Source organism: Nerophis ophidion, linkage group LG20 (genome assembly GCF_033978795.1).
Source record: "Nerophis ophidion isolate RoL-2023_Sa linkage group LG20, RoL_Noph_v1.0, whole genome shotgun sequence".
NCBI classification, from domain to species: domain Eukaryota; kingdom Metazoa; phylum Chordata; class Actinopteri; order Syngnathiformes; family Syngnathidae; genus Nerophis; species Nerophis ophidion.
In genome coordinates, this window is record NC_084630.1 from 28242941 (window position 1) to 28250023 (window position 7083).

Below are 7083 nucleotides of genomic sequence, written 5' to 3' on the forward strand. Positions count from 1 at the left end.
AAAATGGCTCCCAAAGAACAGAGAACGCAGCATCAGGCCACTGTCATATTCTCCTCACACAGCTGTCAGTTAACACTGACACACACACACACTCGAAGACTAAGCCACATATGCTCAACTACATACATATATCATCACATCATGCTTTTTTTGTTGTTGTTGTTTAACACTAGCTCATATTTTCAGGTGCCATCCTCTTGTGCTTGGTGTCTGCAAATTTCGAATCCTGAGTGCTGATTTAGCAAGTGGCAGACATGATTTTTATCCTTCTATCAGGATGAAAACAAAGAAGAGTTACACAGGGCGGCCACACGAGGGCGCGCCGGGCAAAAGTCACACAGTCCGCCTCTGGTTGCGTCACAGCTAATCTGGTCTTCTCCAGTGATGACGTGTGTGTGTATGTATGTATGTATGTATGCACTGTGTGTATGTTGGAGTGTGAGTTTATTTGGAACATGCATGCATACAACATGATATATCACAATTTCCAGTTGCTCTATTCTACATGTTCGAAAAGGAGAAGGAAGAAGCAGAGCTTATTAAAATCCTACCCCCTTTTCCTTTAAATAGCAGTTGCTAAAACTTTTGTTCACTTCCTGTTTTCAATTTATTCACAACATACGCCATAAAGGCCTACTAAAAGGAGATTTTCTTATTCAAACGGGGATAGCAGGTCCATTCTATGTGTCATACTTGATCAATTCGCGATATTGCCATATTTTTGCTGAAAGGATTTAGTAGAGAACATCCACGATCAAGTTCGCAACTTTCGGTGCTAAGAGAAAAGCCCTGCCTCTACCGGAAGTTGCAGACGATGACGTCACATGTTTGATGGCTCCTCACATCTTCACATTGTTTTTAATGGGAGCCTCCGACAAAAACAACTATTCGGACCGAGAAAAGACAGTTTCACCATTAATTTGAAGGAGGATGAAATATTTGTGTTTGAGGATATTGATAGCGACGGACTAGAAAAAAAAAAAAAAAGTAAAAAAAAAAAAACGCGATTGCATTGGGACGGATTCCGATGTTTTTAGACACATTTCTAGGATAATTCTGGGAAATCTCTTATCTTTCTATTGTGTTGCTAGTGTTTTAGTGAGTTTAACAGTACCTGATAGTCGGAGGGGTGTGTCCACGGGTGTGTTGACGCCAGTGTCTCGGGGAAGTCGACGGCAGCTTTATGGGCGGCACAAGCTCAGCTGATCTCCGGTAAGAAGCGACTTTTTACCACAATTTTCTCACCGAAACCTGCTGGTTGACATTCGGTCGGGATCCATGTTCGCTGTGATCCATAGTAAAGTTTCACCTCCGTGAATTTTAAACAAGGAATCACAGTGTGTTTGTGTGGCTAAAGGCTAAAGCTTCCCAACTCCATCTTTCTACTGTGACTTCTCCAATATTAATTGAACAAATTGCAAAAGATTCAGCAACACAGATGTCCAGAATACTGTGTAATTATGCCGTTAAAGCAGACGACTTTTAGCTGTGTGTGCGTGTGCAGCGCTCATATTCCTAACAGCCCATGACATCTTGCGTACATGTCATCATTACACGACATTTTCAAGAAGAAACTCCCGGGAAATTAAAAATTGTGATTTAGTAAACTAAAAAGGCCGTATTGGCATGTGTTGCAATGTTAATATTTCATCATTGATGTATAAACTATCAGACTGCGTGGTGGGTAGTAGTGGCTTTCAGTAGGCCTTTAACTTCATGTTCGAAAAGGAGTAGGATGAAGCAGAGCTTATTTTAATCCTACCCCTTTCCTTTACATAGCAGTTGCTAAAACTTTTGTTCACTTCCTGTTCTCAATTTATTCACAACATACTCCTTAAGTAATAACAATAAAAATAAATAAATATTAATGTCAGGCTTGTCCCTGACAGATTTGGTCTCTGTCTTAGTTTTTCCTCTGCGTTTGTCTTTAGTTCCTGTCAGCACTCTTATTTTGGTTCTGTTTCCTGTTTGTCTACCTGAGTGCTGTGTAACCCTCAGCTGTGGCTGATTGGCACCTGGCCACACCTGCGATCAATCAGCCAGCCACTAATTAAGACCTGTTTTCTCCTCCAGTCAGGGCTGGATTATTGTCGTGTCCACGTCATTTTCTACTTGTCATCCCTACTGGTCGTGTGAATGCAGCGTAGCGGTAAGCTATATTTGGTAGATGTTTTGTAGCTTACTGTTTTTTGTTCCCTGCTTCCGACTTGTTTGTTCATAGCCATTAGTTTGTTATATCTGCCCACGTGCGTGATTTTTGTTTGTACCCTTTGTTTGTTCTAGTTGTAGTATTTTAAATTAAACTATGTTTTCCTGCAAAATGCCTCCCTCCTTCTCTGCATCTTGGGGTTCGTCACCAAATAACCCTGACAATTAATTTGTGAATTGGACCTTTGATGAGGTGGCGACTTGTCCAGGGTATACCCCACCTTCTGCCCGAATGCAGTTGAGATAGGCTCCAACACCCCCCGTGACCCCAAAGGGAATAAGCGGTATAAAAATGGATGGATGGATGGAATTATAGGGCAAGACGGTGGAACAGGGGTTAGTGTATGTTCCTTCACAATACACAGGTCCTGAGTAGTCCTGGGTTCAATCCCGGGCTCGGGAGCTTTCTGTGTGGAGTTTGCATGTTCTCCCCGTGACTGCGTGGTTCCCTCCGGGTACTCCGGCTTCCTCCCACCTCCAAAGACATGCACCTGGGGATAGGTTGATTGGCAACACTAAATGGTCCCTAGTGTGTGAATGTGAGTGTGAATGTTGTCTGTCTATCTGTGTTGAACATGCGATGAGGTGGCGACTTGTCCAGGGTGTACACCGCCTTCCGCCCGAATGCAGCGGAGATAGGCTCCAGCACCCCCTGCGACCCCAAAAGGGACAAGCGGTAGCAAATGGATGGATGGATGGATAAAGTAAGTTATATTTCATATGGTGAGATGAGTAAAATTATGTTGAAAATGAATGGATGGATGAAATAAATTCAGAATGTTTATGTCATGATCCGTGGCCCGGATCATGTTTTGTTTAGTTATGTTTTGTTAGTTTTGGACTCCCTCAGTTCCTGTTTTGTGCACCTCCTGTTTTTTTTTTTAGTTTCCATGGGTTCAACTGCCTCTGATTAGTGGTCAGCACGCTTACCGGCCGTGGAGCACTAATCAGAGAGCTATTTATTCCCCTTTCTCGGCGCATTCAGTCTGGCTTCGTTGTTTGCGGAATTCTTGCTCCTATGTTCCTTGATTCCTGTGCTGAGTCTCGCCTTAGCTTCCCGTGCGATCAGCGTTCCCGTTTGTTTCCTGTTTCTTTTTGATAGTGGATGATTTATGAGGAATAAACCATGTTCCTACCTGCACACTTTGTCCGGAATTGTCCGTCTGCATCCCGAGAGAACAAACCCCGCAGTAAGATGCGACCCCCACGTGACCGTTTTTTCATGGTTCTTCTTCTTTGTATTTGGTAAACACTAAGTTTGAAGAGTTTCTTGAAGTGGATCATATTAGTACATAAATGTTTGATTTCTTTGGTTGATCCATTCTATAATTTAATTCCACATACTGATATACTGAAGGTTTTAAGTTTTATAGGTGTGTACAAATTTTTAAATAACATTTTTCAAGGTTACATTTTTCCTCTTTTGTTGAGAAGAATTGTTGTACATTCTTGGGTAACGGGTTATAGTTTGCTTTGTAAATCATTTTAGCTGTTTGCAAATGCATCAAATTGTTGAATTTCAATATTTCAACATTATGGGATATCAGTATGTACTAATACTCATATCGACACTTTTTGCTTGAATTGTCTTTCAATCATTTTACCAAATTAGCCTAATAACTATAATCAGAATTAGAAAGGACAAAGATGTTTATGCACAAAAAATATTTAAAAACAATTTAACATCAATATAAGAAGAGCAAACACCTTACGTCTCATTGAGCAAAAATATAGTGCAAGTAAACAAAAGTAAAAGCCACTGTTGGCTCTCAATCAAATCCTTTGGCTTTTTGCCACCAAAGCCTTTTTCTGAATGTTTCCAAGTACTTATTTCCTGAATTTTTAAACTGTATATTAATAACTATGTAATAATATGAACAACAAAAAACATGTTTTTGCAAAAGCAGGTAATCATGAAAAATATAAAAAAATTAAATATATATTTTTCCATTGAACTTTCCTGTAAATGTATTTTCTGAACGATTCTAATGGTTTTTACAATGGTCTTTACTAAAAATAGAATGCATTACCTATCCAATATAGTAATATACCACAGCTGGGCAAATATTTTGACTCGGGGGGCCACATTAAGAGAAACTATTTCTCTGGGGGGGCCCAATGTGTATGTGTGTATAAATGATATATACACATTTGGATGTAAAAATCTGCTGTACAGAATGTGTGTTTGGGTCCCTTTTTCAGGAACACTAATACCAAAAGTCACAATCTCTGATAGAATTCTAACAAAGTTATGATAGACCACCTCAAAAAATGGAATGGAATTTTACAGTTTTTTTTTTTACTGCATGGGACACCCAAAATGTACATGAAAATAAATAAAGTGGGATTTACAATACCCTTTTCTTTTATTTATTTTTTCTTTGTTTTTTTTCCTTCTTATTTTTTTCCTTTTTCTTTTTCTCTTTTTTTTCTTTTACATTTTTCTTTTACTTTTTTCTTCTTCTTTTTTCCCCTTTTTTTTCCTTTTTGTCTTTTTTCTTCTTAATTTTTTTTCATTTTCTTCTTTTTTTCCCTCTCCTTTTTCTTTTCTGTCCCTTTTATTTGTTCTTTTTTTCTTTTTCTTCTTTTTTTTACCATTTCTTCTTTTTCCTCTTTTTTCCTCTTTTTCGTTCTTTATTGGCAACACTAAATGGTCCCTAGTGTGTGAATGTGAGTGTGAATGTTGTCTGTATATCTGTGTTGGCCCTGCGACAAGATGGCGGCTTGTCCAGGGTGTACCCGCCTTCCGCCCGATTGTAGCTGAGATAGGCTCCAGCATTCCCCGCGACCCCGAAGGGAACAAGTGGTAGAAAATGGATTTGATGGATGGTGATGATTGGATGGATTTACAATATTAACTATGAACAATAAAACACTGAATATTAACAACATATAAACATATTATACTTCTCAGATCAGCTCCTTGATAGAGCTCTTTCACAATCAAGCAAGCTCAACAAAAATGTAACACCAGCAAAATATGAATGCAAATGGTAATACATATGATTTATTAGGGCTGGGCGATATATTGATAAACTCTATATTTTGCGGGTTTGTCTCTGTGCAATATAAAAAATGACTACATTGTGATATTTGAGTTGTTTTTAGTTGCGGGCATTACACTGCATGCTTTCTTCACTCTTTCTTGTCTCTCCTTCTCACAGAGACATAAACAAGCGCACTTTCTTACATACGTCACGCGTGCAACGTCACACGCCCTCCCCGAGCAGAGAGGTAGCTACATGGGCAACATTAGCTGTGATGCTAACGGTGAGGTGAGGGTGGTAATACGTGAGAGAGAAGGTGCGAATCTGGAAACAAATGGAATAATAATTAATTCCCAAGAAAAACAGCACGGGGTGCATCGTCTGGCGGTGGTTTGGCTTCAAGCGGGAATATGTTGAACAATTATGCGGCAAAAGCATTGCTACAAAAAGTAGCAGCACTGCTAATTTGTTGCATCATTTGAAAAGTCCCCCGCTAGACAATGAAGAGTGCTTGAAACTGCACTTCAACATCTCCGTTCGGTGCCACAACCACAAAATAACGAAGCAACAATTTCCAGATCAACACCATATGGAAAAAAAAATCAACAACAGAAGGCGATAACGTCCGCAGGAACCTACCACAGAACGAAGGACATAGACTATTGGATTTCCAATTATGCAGCTCATTTTTATTTGACAGTTTTTGAAATATCCTGTGTGACATCATGCACAAAAGTGCACTTTATATGTTTTAAACTATTGTAGTGCGGTTCTGTACAAAAAGTGCACTTTAATTTAGTGTTGTTTTGATATGTCATCTTAGTGACATCATGCACAAAAGTGCACTCATAGCTTGTTTTAAAATGTCTCTGACAATCTTGCACTTTCTGTTTTGAAATGACATGAAGGTTTGTGCCACTGCTTAATAACTGTTTAATTAATACAGTTTTGCTAAATTGACTTAGTATTGGATTTCCCTCTCTGCATGAAAGTTCATAATATATTAATGTAGTATGAAGAAGAATGTTTTAATGTAGACACAGAAAATCATTATACTGCTGTGATTATATGCATCAAGTGTTCATTCAAGCCTAAGTTAAAATAGTGCAAGATATATCGTCTATTGTGACATGGCCCAAAAATATCGAGATATTAATCAAAGGCCATATCGCCCAGCCCTATGATACATTATCATTTTTATGCAGAAAATTTGTAAAAAATTTGCTTCCACATCTGTTCCTGACACATGCGTTTGGGGCTGGCAGCGGCGATGACCAAGAAGAACGCGGAGTTGGAATATAATTACAACACTTTATGTACATATTTATATACATATTTATATAATATTTACATATTTATATAATATGTAACTACAAGCTCCATAAATAAATAAATGTGTGTGAGACACTCCAGTAAGTAATCACTGCAATATTTAGTAAGTGTGACATCATTATTAATAGAGATGTCCGATAATATTGGACTGCCGATATTATCGGGTGATGAATGCTATAAAATGTATTATCAGTATCAGTTTCAAAAGTAAAAATGTTGACTTTTTAAAACGTTGTACGGAGAAGTACAGAGTGCTAATAAACCTTAAAGGCACTGCCTTTGCATCCCAATCATAATATCTACGGCTTTTCACACACACACACACCAGTGAATGCAAGTCATACTTGGTCAACAGCCATACAGGTCCCACTGAGTGTGGCCGTATAAACAACTTTAACACCATTGCAAATATGCGGCTCACTGTGAACCCACACCAAACAAGAATGACAAACACATTTCGGGAGGATATCCGCACCCGTAACACAACATAAACACAACAGAACAAATACCCAGACCCCCTTGCAGCACTAACTCTTCCGGGACGCTACAATATACA